Raw genomic sequence first — 12,372 nt, forward strand, 5'->3', positions numbered from 1 at the left:
ACTTAACTCTTCTGGAATGTCCACTGCTTTGGTTTTAGGCCCTTTTATTCAAAAAACAAAGAAACAAATTAAAGCAAGGGCTGCTCTCAAGCCATAAAGGCACAAGTCATAAAGACAAAAGAGTCATTTGCTCCTGTTTGAAAAAGCAACAGCAGCAGTTGAAGCCCTCAGCCAGGAAACAGAAAACACAGGCTCAAGTCTACAGACTAATTGGCAGTGTTGAATTACAGCTTGGGCAGAGATTTGGACTGCAGCAAATAACATAATTAGTGTCTCCGCTTCTGCATTTGCACGTTGCATTGTAATGGCAGCTCGCTCCAAGAGGAGAGTGTCAGATGCCCAACCTACCAGTAAATAGAGCTACATGTGCTCACAGATCCTATAGAGAGCTGACAGACATGAGAAAGATAAGGTCTAGAAACAGAAATGAAGGCAGTCCCTGAGCACACAGGGAGATGAACAAGCACATATCTACTCTACACACCGTGTAAGAAGCACGGAGGACGATTCAGAACAATGTTCTTACCTCGTTGGTAAGTGCCAAGCAAACCTCACGAAGTCTACAAAGAAGGACTTCTGAGTGGGACTCAGCCAGGTGTTTGATGCTGAAGAGTCCCTTCTCCTTCAGCTCCCTGAAAGGCAAGTACCAAAAAGAGTGACTTTCCTCCTGGGGCTACAACAGAAGCACTGGCTTGGGGCTTCAGCACAGCTCTACAGCGCCAGCTCCTCAGCAGGGAGTGGTGGGAGAAGGGTCTCTGGGGTTTTCATTAGAAGGAGTTGAATTTTGTTTCTTCCAGGTTGCACCTTGGTTGAAAAGCATTCTTTTGGACCCGCTTTTCCTGGAGACTGCTATCCAGGAGAGAGTCTGAAGCCTCAGTGTACTTTGCAAGACAGAATTTTACACTCTGAAGGACTTCAGAGGGGAAGGTGGGAAGCTGATATTCTGTTACGGACTCAGTGAGGCCATGGGCAAGACACTTCATGCCTCTCCATTTTTCTTTGGGGACCGGAAATACATCCTATGCAAACTCCCACTCAGATGCAAATGTAACAGCCCCCCAGTCTGAGGGCAACACTGTGCAGAGGGCAAGCAAGTGATCAGAAAGGACCACAGGTGTAGCAACCACTTACTTGCTGCAGCTGCATCCCCGGGGTCAACTGTCTGTGGAGGCAGCTGCAAGGACGTTTCCTTTTCTCTCTCTGTCTTGATCTCTTTCTCCAAAAGCTCCATTGGCTTCCGCTCTAAGTTCCTTTGAGCCAACTTGCCCAGTGCAGCACGGACCTGCATGCAATGGGAATGCATCACAGACTGTAAGCAGAGACACACAAACCAGACACAACATCTCATCAGGAGCACAGAGTCCATAGAGTTCCACAGTCCTTGATGCAGCTCCATGTACATTCCAATGGTTTCTGAAGAATGTCTCCCGTCCTCACCTTGGCAATTACACACAGTGAGGTGGAACACTTTATTGCCATAACTTCCCACTGCTCCAAGGTACTGTTTCTCAGCCTATGTCAAGAGGCCCTGCTTGAAGCAAGAAAATCACAGGAGTGCTCCAAGACAGATGAAGAGCCCACGTGACCAGTGAGCAGGCAGTTCCCTTCCTACAGGCCATGGCAGGAGAATAAAAACCATGTGCAATACGCAGCAAGGAGGGGTAAGTAGCTGTTGCTTAACACTCATGGCCAGGAATTGCAGCTGTTTCTCACTTCTGGCTTCTGAAGGACTCAGCTGCTCTCGGAGACCGTGAGGCCAAAAAGAGGAGTCACGTGAAAACAAGTTGCAGAAACATTGATGTTAATGCGCGGAAAAATTGAGAATGAGAGGGCTGTGAGATACAGCAAGAAAGGTAACCAGGAAAAATCAAACTCTCCCATTTTATTTTGCAGCCTTGCTTACACTCAGCATTAGAATCCTTGCTTCTGTGCTTCCCAGGATGCACTTTGCCCACATTCACTGATGTGTAGCTTGCTCTGCCATTCAGAACTTCTCTACAAGGGCCTTTGCACAAAAAGAATGCTTCTGGCATGACCTTAGCACCATCTCCAAACCAGTGACCTTGCCACCACTGGAAATAGCCAAGCAATTGCTCTGTAGCTGTCAAATATATTCCCAAGAGAATCCCCATCCCCCAAGAGTGGAAGATTATGATTTTCAGGGACATTTTGGGCCTAGCACTAAACAGTCACTGGAAAGGAAGTCTGCTCATCCCTGTCCTTATCCCTCACCTTTCCAAAGCCATCCTTCAGGGCTTTGGCACTCGTAAGGCCAGCACTGGTGGGGTGATCCGTCTCCTTGGCCTGGCTCAGTGGGAGGCCTGTTAATGGAAGCAAAGGTTCCTGTAAATCTCTGGCACACTTCAAGCCCCCAACAGCACCATGCTGGGCAACAGGCAAGACAGCTTCCAGATTGCAGAGCTCTGATAAGACCCAGAGATTGTGTCTGAGAGCAGCAAGCTACATATGCCTAGAACCTCTCCCAATGGATGGGCTACTGCCACAGTGCACTGGCAGCAGACATGGCATTGCTCTGTTGGCCAGCAGAATGAAACCTCCTGCATGATGGAGGCCTCACCCCTGGATGCTGGAGAGCCGCTGTGTTTGATAGAGAAGGGCAGAGACGGAGCTTGCTCTTGACAGAGATTCTTATCTGCCCTAATTCATGCTGATTTTAGTAAACATCTTCTTCCCGGTTCCTAAAAGAACTCCCAGGTTCTAATACCTGTAAGCATTTAGATGAATATTTTCTTCTCTTTGTGGCAATGTTTTAGAGGACATGAAAAGAAAAGCTTAGCATTGCAGGAGTGTTAGCCAAATGTGAATTGTGTTCTTGAAACTGGATAATTTGCTTTCCCCAAGGATTTTTATTCTAAACTGTGTGAGATTGGGCCACTTTCAGGCCAGTCTGACTAAAGGCTGATTTTCCTAATGGAAGTGGAACAATGTAGCTCGTTCTGAAATACTCTCCATCTGAGCCGTTAAAGCTCAGAGGATGAATCACTCTTTACATGGCTTCACAGAGGATAAAATCACGTGGCAGCAAAGTAGCAAAAATCCAATGTCTTAAATCAGGATTTTTTGCCCAGCAAAATGGTCAGCTTAATCATAAAAAAGAGTTAGATATGGGCTTTGAGGAAGGAGGGCTATTCTGGATTGGGGGCAAGGCCTTGGAAGGTAAGAGCATCTGAGAAGCTGACAGGGAAACTACTGACTCCAGGGTAACCTCCTTGGGACCAGTGCAGTCAGTCCCAAGTGCAAAGTGGAGACACAAAATATAACAGAGGCCGCAATGCCAACATAAAGCATCTGAAGCTACAGTATTTCATTGGAGAGATTTCCTGGAAACTCCTGAAAAGCTGCACAGGGGATTATGGCCTTGCCAGCAGCCCCTTGAAGCAGGCTGTGTGAATGAAGAGACACTGGTGCATTAGAACCTCTGCAGAGCAGCCTCCTGGAAGGCTCCACATCATAGGCATTAGCTTCATTAGGACAGCAGGATCAGTTCTTTACTGCATGCTTGCATGAAGATCATTTGGGACCTCCTTTTTGTATCTCATGCAGGAAAGGAGCTCTTAATAATACCCTGCTACTGAAACCCACACTGGGGTGTAGCTCTGTAGTGGTTCCCAATGAAGCAGATTGCCTGCTTTGTCACTGCCAGCCCTGTGACCCTGTGAGGGACCATATTTCATCCCACACACGTTCTGTCTCCAGGAAAAGCTTGCCTTGGCTTATTAGAGTGGAAAAAAATAGAAGAATAATAAAATGGACAATTATACTTGGATACAATCACACTGTTAATGTCAGCCTTGTACCTCATTCTCCCAAGGCTTGTAAGACATCCTGAAACATATCAATAGAAAAAACTCAGATCCTATGCTACATCTGAATGAAATTGCTTCAGATCATTAAGAATTCTTCTGTCAGGACCAGGACAAAACCCTTCCCACACTCACTTGTAGCTGTCCTGGATTTCTGCAGCTCTTTGTGGAAACCTGCTGTAGGCAGAGTGTCTGGAGTTTGTTTGGGCCTTTAGGAAAGATGTGTGGAACAGTATGCAGGGCTCTCCTAGGAGGAAAAATGCTGGCCAGCGATCATATTTTAGTAGTCCCCTATGATGGCTTCCCACAGCAACAGCCCCAAGGCTGCTGAGAGGAAGGCACAGAGGAAGATAACCCTCCCATTTCTGAGGGAAATTCTCTGACAACAAACCAACCTGAGTTGTCAAACAGCTGTGAGAAATATTCACTCAGCCATAAGGCTGAAAGAGGAGAAAGTCATCTAAGCAAAACTCTTTATGAGTATAAACAAGTCAGCTGAGTTGAGTGCATCTCCCTGATGAGGCACAGCTCTGCCTCAAATGCACAAACCTTTATGCCTTTCCCCGGCCCGTGGGGCTGCCTGTCCCCTTTCCCATGTGCCGGCTGCTCAGGAACTGACATTCTTTCCGACTGCCCACCAGGCTCCAAGCAACAGCTCCTTTCCCCTCCCCTTTCCCTGCCGGTAACAAGCGTGGGTTCCCTCCCCTTTTCCTCCCGCCCACACTCAGCAGGCCTGGCCTCCTGCTCGTTACATCTTTGCCTGTGTGACACCAGCACTCCTTCTCATGGCTACCTGCAATGCCTGAACGAAAACATCATTTTATCTCTCACGCAGCTGGCCTGATGTTTCAAGACATGGGCCAAAGGGGAAACCTTTCAGTGTGTTTGGTCAAGGCCGGGCTATGCTCGAGGCAAAGGTGTGTCAGTGTACTCGGCTCCTTCTCTCCGCATGGTGTCCGGCAGGCACAGGAGCCCAGAGCTCCTGCAGAAACCATCACAGCACTCGGTGGGAGCAAACTTGTGTCCAGTCCTCACACAGAGCTCTGGTGTCCAGCACTGCACCGCCTTGGAATGAGGAATTGTTGCAGTGCTCTTGGAAGGAGCTAAGGAGGTTTGGCCTTCAGATCAGCTCCTTCCTAGCTCCTGATTTGCTGCCCTGGGTAAGCTGCTGCCTGTGGCAACACTTGGTTCACAGCTGACAGCCCTGCTCTGCTGGCGGGCAGCCATTGCAGGAGCTTTAGCTGGGGACTTTGAACATTTCAGATCTTCCCAAGGAGAGCTAAGGAGGGAACTTGTCAAAAGAGCATTGCCTGGGCAAAGATTTTAACATTAAATCTTTCCTCTGTGCTCATTACCATGCACAGGAAATATTTGAGGAAGCAGGCTTCCTGCTCCAGAAATTCCCCAAATCTATCAGTTTTCCAGAAAGAAAGCACAGATTTGGGATGTGTAATCCCACTTTAATTCATTGTGCAGAAAAATACAGGAGCACTTCTTGGGAGCTGTGTGTCTAACCTAAGTGACCTTGCCACCAAGAACTGAGAAAGGTGGGGAGAGATGGAATCAGTGGCACAAGGATCTGCAGTGGGATTCTCCCACAGGCCTGAGGAAACTGCCCCGTTCCAATGGGCTTGTTGCACTAGATAACACTCATGCTTCAGGTATATGATCTCTAAGCTGAAATTTCAGGGCTCAGAAAAGCCTCAAAGAACTGACATCACTCAAATTTAATTTTATCCTCCCATCAAGTCTCTGACTGATGATAAACTGTGTTTGACCTCCACAGCAGCTCCAGTCCTGATGGGCTCTGTAGCGTGCTTGCCATGAGCATGTTTCATATAACATTACTGTATGTTTGCTGCACAACAATGGGAGAACATCATGGACCTATTTCCTTGCTATTACTCCTATGAAATGAAACCTTGGAAGATATACCTGACTCCCTGCCTTATGTACTAGCCCCACTCTCAATGGGTCCCACAGAGAGCTTTGGCTGGAACTCAGGGGAACAGGAGAGTTTATCATCTTTGGAGAAAGGGGCAGGCAACTCAGGAGGACTCTACGGATGTCGTGAGGTTATGCAGGGACAAAATTGCAAGGGACAAAGCCCAAGTTTAATCTGACTCCTGCAGGGAAATCGTAGAATCACAGAATGATTTAGATTGGGAAGGACCTGAAAGATTCTCTACTTCCAAAGCTCTGGCTGTGGGCAGGGACACCTTCCACTATACCGGGTTGCTCAGGGCCCCATCTGACCTGGCCTTGAACGCTTCCAGGCTTGGGGCATCCACAGCTTCTCTGGGTAACTTGTTCCCAGTGCCTCAGCAGCCTCACAGTAAAGAATTTCTTCCTAGAAACTTGCAAAAGAGAGTAGAACTATTGCTGTAAATACAACAGCAACAAAAGGAGGGCTGAGGAGAATCTCTGCCTTTTACTGGATGTGGGGGAAAACATAGAACAAAGCCTGAGGAAAAGCCTGAAGTACTTCATGCACTCTTCCTTCCCTGGGTGAAGACTGTCCGGAGGGGCGGGCCCAGGGAGTGGTGGAATGAAATGGAATTAAATGCAGTTGGTGGCTGGTCACAAGTGGTGTTCCCCAGGGCTCAGCACTGGGGCCAGTCGTGTTTCATATCTTTATCAATGATCTGGAGGAGAGGATCAAGGGCATCTCAGCCAGTTTGCAGACGACGCCAAGCTGGGTGGGAGTGTTGATCTGCTGGAGGGTAGGCAGTCTCTACAGAGACATCTGGCCAGGCTGGATCATGGGCTGAGGTCAGTGGTATGAGGTTCAACAAGGTGAAGTGTCCCGTCCTGCACTTGGGACACAACAACCCCATGGAAGGCTACAGGCCGGGGGCAGAGTGGCTGGAAAGCTGCCCAGCAGAGAAGGACCTGAGGGTGCTGCTTGGCAGTGGCTGAACGTGAGCCAGCGTGTGCCCAGGTGGCCAAGAAGGCCAATGGCATCCCGTCCTGGGATATGCTTTAGTAGTGGCCTTGGCAGTGTTAGCGGTCTCAGGTTATTGGGGGAACTCTGTGAGCTTAAAGGTCTTTCCCAATGGAAACAGTTCTGTGATTCTAAACCTCCATTCCTTGTTTTGAAGGATGCAGTCCCAAACAGACCCGCATTTGTGTTTTTAAGGAATTTAGCATCTACCTTTCCGTGCAAGTAAGAGGAATCAGGCTTGAAATGCTCTCGAAACACTTTTATTCCTTGATCTTAAGCTGTGTGTTTGAATTGAGGAGATTTTGTACAGAAAGGTTGGACCAGAAGATAAATGCAGGCAATTTAGCTGCAATGGCACTTGTTTCATCTGCTTTTCTGCTTCCTTTCCCCATGGGGGGCAGATTTGGGAGTATTTGTCTTGTGCTTTGAGTTCTGGCCCAGACTTGCTCATGGATGTGCTGTAAAATCTTATCTACCCCTTTCTACTGACAAAATCTTGCAGACTGGTGGGAATTGCTAGAGACAAGGCTTATAAAGCAGTCCCCCGTATGATTAGCCCAGTGTCCCTGCTTAAATCCAGGCCTGCTTGTATTAAAAAGGAGCAAACTCTTCTAACCACCCCGCCTTTTATTTGTAGCTCTTAGGGCAAGTCCTGTGTGCCATTCCAACTCTTTGTTATCAAATGTGCGAAGTGATGTTGCTGCTGTAGCAGCAGCCTGAGTTCAGTGGGAACAACTCCGAAGCACTGTCCTGGGTCCCACTGCAGTGGGCAAGGTCAGAGACTTGCCTCTGCTGCCATGGGCATCCTGCCATGGGGAGAGCAGCTGCTGGGGCTTCCTCCATTCTGCTGACAGCGGTCTGCCTCCAACATGTGGACTGTATGGCCATGATTTTGACAGCATGTGGAAAATGCATCATTTGAACATTTTTTCTGTTGCTCTAACATGACCTGACTCGAGCAGTTTGGTAGGCAGGATGCCCTGTGGGCAGGGCCATGGCAGGGATGGGTGGCTGTCACTCGCACTGGCAGTGTTATTTTTCCATGCAGGCTCCTGATGCTGCGGGGCAACGCACCAGCAGCTGTATCGGGCCCAGCGACCAGCAGCACATCGAGGAGACCCTCATCTGCACAGAGCCCATCACCCCTTTGCTCCCCCCATGGCGGCACAAGACAATTCCGCCCCAGGTGAAGGGCTGCAGCAGACTGGAGACTCCTTCAGCCAGGACTCGTTGCAATCTCCTTCCTGCAGCTGTGCCCGGAGGATGTTGGCCTGCAGCGGCGGTGCCCATGCCCAGGAATGCTGCTCGGCTCAGGGAGGCGGAGTGTGTACAAAAGCTGCGCTCAAAGCGCTGATCGCGAGACCCCAGAGCCGCTGGCAAGTGCAGCAGCTCTTCTTCATTCCGTGCAAGTGAGAGCCCAGCCTTAGAGCCTGTCCCTGGGGACAGGGAAACGCTCTGTGTATAGTTTTGAATTTTCAGGGACAGCCAAGATGAGAATTGTTTTGAGGCAGGTGATGTTAATGTTGGGTTTGGGTGTGTCTGCAGGAAAGAAAGCAGGAATAAACCCCTGCCACAAGGAAGGAGAACATTTGCATGGCCAATTTACACCCTACAGATACACTGATCATATCGGCCCACTGAATACTGGGAGCATCTAGTGCAGCGGGCAAAGCTTCCTTTAATAGATGGGAAAGATGAGATTTGAACAAATAATTTTGCTGATGCAGACAAAGGGATCAGATCCACTGGTCCCTTGCCTCAGAGTTTGTTCTGCCAAATCCTGGGCACGGCCCCTTTGGAATGATTCCTTAATTGCTGATATGCAGCTGGAATGCTGAATGCATCTGGGGAGAAGAATTGCCGAGTATGTAAGGTGGCATTTTTGCTGGATTAATTCTGGACTAGGAGTGAGCTATCTCATTAAAGCTTATCTTTCTCTCTTTTATTATTGACTGTAATGTTCTACAGGGGGCAAAAAATCCTGATTTCAGAAAGTTATTCTTTTTTTTTTACCGCTTGGCTGCCACATGATTTTATCATTGGTGGAGGACTGTACAGAATGATTAGTTCTCTGAGTTTTAGGAGCTCCAATGGAGAGCATTTCAGAATGACCTGCCCAGTGGTATTTCCATTAGGAAGATTTTCAATTGTTAGGATTAGCCAAGATCAGAAATATTTTGAGGCAGGTCATGTTTATGTTGGGTTTGGGTGTCTCTGCAGGAAGGAAAGCAGGGAATAAACCCCTGGGAAAATGAAGTAGAGCAAAAGTGGATTGTTTGGATAGGCCAGTTTGTTCCCTTCAGATATGGGCTGCTTGAATACTGGGGATATCTAATGGAAAGTGCAAAGCTTCTTCAACTTCTAACATGGGGTGCCATTGTTCATGTGCCAGCCCTTCGTTTGTTGTGAACAGAAAAAATCAAATCCAAAAAGTGCAAAACCCAGCCCAGATGTGAGTGGGAGTTACAAAAAGAAATGCCTTGAAAAGTAGCTTTGGAAAGTGCCTTTCCTCCTAGACAGTGTCAAACCCACAGGCCTGGCCTGCTGGGGCTTAGGGCTGGCTGCCCTTGGGAAGGGAAGGGGATGGTGTTGGGATGGGGGTTTTGCGGCCATGGAAACGAGAGAACCACGGGCGAGCGCGTCACAAAGGGGCAGCCCCGCGCTGAGGTTGTGAAGGTGGCGGGTGTCACAGACACAGCGGCAGGAGACGCGTCTGGCTCTGCCTCTCTGTGCCGACTGCTGGCGATTGGAGTCCCCCGACCTTGTTCTAAGGCTGGGTACCAAGCTCCCGTCGCTGTCTACGCTGAGAGCGTTCCCAAATTCAAACCCAGATACTTCTGCGAGGCAGAAGCACGGGTTCCAACATGGACTTCAGTGGAAAAGGAAAGACCGCTGAAGAAAAAGGTGAGGATAGAATGGAGATGAAAGGCCTCAGCCAAATGGAAAAAAATCCCAGCAGATTTCAGGGAAAACTGGTCGATGGTGGTCAGTGCTGGCTCTGTGTCAGGTTGACAGGTACAGATGATCCTGTTGGGATGCCCAAGGCATCACAACATTCTGTCCTTAGTTTACTCTGCTTTCTCCTTTTTCTCAGTAGCCAAATCACTCATACTGCCAGCCAGGACAGGGACTGTGGCCACAGCAGACCACAATTGGACATGGTCATAAGATGCAAGGCCTGTTTCTACCTTTGCCATCAATGTCAGGTCTCACTAAAAATAAATTTCCCGTTCTTCCTCTGCTTGCTGATCCGCTCGAGCCCCGAGGATGTTATAACGGTGCTATTAAAACACCAGCAAGGCCTGCCTGCTTGCTGAGAGGTCTTGCTGCTTTGCAGGAATGGCAGTCAGGACTGTGTGGGTCTGCACTTGGTATGCACAGAAGCCCAGTCTCAAGAAGGAATCTTTTTTCCCCACTTATCATTGCAGCCTTCCACCTTGCCCTTCAGGCTTGCCAGGTCCATACTGTTAAGAAGAATTACAGCGATGCTATTTTCATGAAAGATAAAAACAAAGCGATCTTCTCAATATTTCAAAAACCCCTTGAGTGCCTCACCCATTTGATGAGCAGATATCAAAGGCTGGAGTTTGACTAACTCACTTCTTCCCTTGTACCTGATCTACAGCTTCTTCTGTAGACAAAACCTCAAGGAAGAAGTGGATGGAGACCATGCCTAAGGAGGGCCCTGTGCGGCCTCCCCACCCTGGTGCCCTCCCGCCCCTGGCTGGCTGCAAGGATGCTGTGCAGACCCCCAGGCTTGGCAGTGCAGGTCTCCGCTCGCAGCCTGCTCAGGGGGCCTTGGCCCAGGAGCCCCGGCAGGGGCAGCTGAGCAGCGCTGCCCCCGGGGTCACTGCCAGGGAGCACAAGGTGAAGGCTGAGCATGGCTCAGCCTCACAAAGAGGTAAGGCGGGAGCTGGGCCGCTCTCTGGCGGGAGGAAGGCTCTTGTGCCAGCCTAGAGAGCCTGGGCACATTGCCAGGGAACAGTTCTGCCCTGCATGTGCCCCCTGCACTGAGCTGTGCTGCTCCCAGTGCCCCGTGGAGCTGTAGGGCTGCTCAGCTGTGGGGCCGGGAGAGGAGCAGGAGGGTGCGTGTGCAGCTGAGCCATTCCTGGAAAGCACAGGCCTCTGGGCTCCCTGCTGTCCCAGGGCAGCCCAGAGGCCAGGCTGTTCCTGTGCTGGCTCTGTGCAAGTGGGTCAGGGTGTCTCCCTGGTCTGCCTCAAGTGGCTGCTGGCGGGAGCATGTTTCCCTGTGCAGCTCTTTAGAAGTTTCCAGGGAATCTCTCACATGAAATACTGTAGCTTCAGATGCTTTATGTTGGCATTGTGGCCTCTGTTATATTTTGTGTTTCCATTTTGCAGGACTGACTGGCTACACTCTTGCCAAGAAGTTTACCGTGGCATCTCCCTCTATGCTCCTTCCCTCCAAGCCATTGCCTCCCATCCAGAAGAGCTCTCCTTCTTCAAATGCAAAGAAAATATGTAGCGGAGAGCAGGAGAATGGGAAAAATGGCACTGGCTATGACGAAGACAGTAGAGCAAACCAGGAGTTGAGCACAGAGGGAAAAGGATGGAAGGTAAGGAAATGAAGCTAGAGTCCTATGTGGAAGGTTTTCAGTTTATGTGCTGTAGGCAGAGCTCTGAGACCTTTTGCTGTGGTGTGAGGCCAGGGAAGCAGCTGAGCAAAGGGAGAGCTCAGCAGGACACTGCACTTCAGGCTGTCTTTGCAGTGGGTGTGTAGTGCAGGCTTCATGTCCTCAGTGGGTATCAATAGCAGGGGAGGTCTTTGAATGGTTTCTGGCTCTCTTGTGGCTCCTGCTCTGTCTTATGGCTGAGAAAACACCAACAGGCAGTCAGAGCAGCTGAAGTTGGCCAATCTTGTGAACCAATCCTTCTACATTTAGTAAACTACGGGTATGTGTGAACCATCTCTGTGTCTTGGTGCTGTTCTCTGTCAGCTGTGTCCGGTTTGGACAGAGAAAGGTGTTTGCTGGAACAGGCAGTCCTGCAAAGTCAGTTCAGGGTTGTGTCAGCTTTTGAGTTGTACAGCCATGCCCTTGTGCCCAGTTGTCTCTGATGCTATTTCTAGACTTCATCAGCTTCTGGGCAGCTTTGTGCATTCTGGCATGGCTTTGTCCAGAGGGCAGGGATGGCAGGTGGCCATGGGGAGAGCAGCCCAGAGCCCACCCCCACGATTGCCTTTGCAGCAGGGCCAGGACCTGCAGTTGTTTTGGGTTTGCCGTGGGGTGCAGGAGGAGGCAGATGAACAACAGCTTTGGTAAACAGAATGTCCAACCCAAGGCTTGTGTACTTGATTCAAGCCTTGCTGAGAAAGGGCCCAGCGTATCCCTGAGAGGAACTGATCCTTCCACTGAAGTTTGAACAGGGCCTGATCTGGCTCTTTAGCTGTGCCAGGGACAATGGGATACTAAGGAAGGGTGTGCATCTGCCCCCGCTGCCTCCACCCCGCTTGCTGGACATGGCATGGGGGCCCTGGAGCAACTTGGGCAGGCAGAGGCCTTCCAGAGAGCAGCAGGGCAGGGAGCTCAGCAGAACTTCCTAAATGCCAGTGAGCCTGAGATGATGGATGTGTGGGAGCTGGAGAGC

The sequence above is a fragment of the Corvus hawaiiensis genome, chromosome 3 (genome assembly GCF_020740725.1).
Source record: "Corvus hawaiiensis isolate bCorHaw1 chromosome 3, bCorHaw1.pri.cur, whole genome shotgun sequence".
Lineage (NCBI taxonomy): Eukaryota > Metazoa > Chordata > Aves > Passeriformes > Corvidae > Corvus > Corvus hawaiiensis.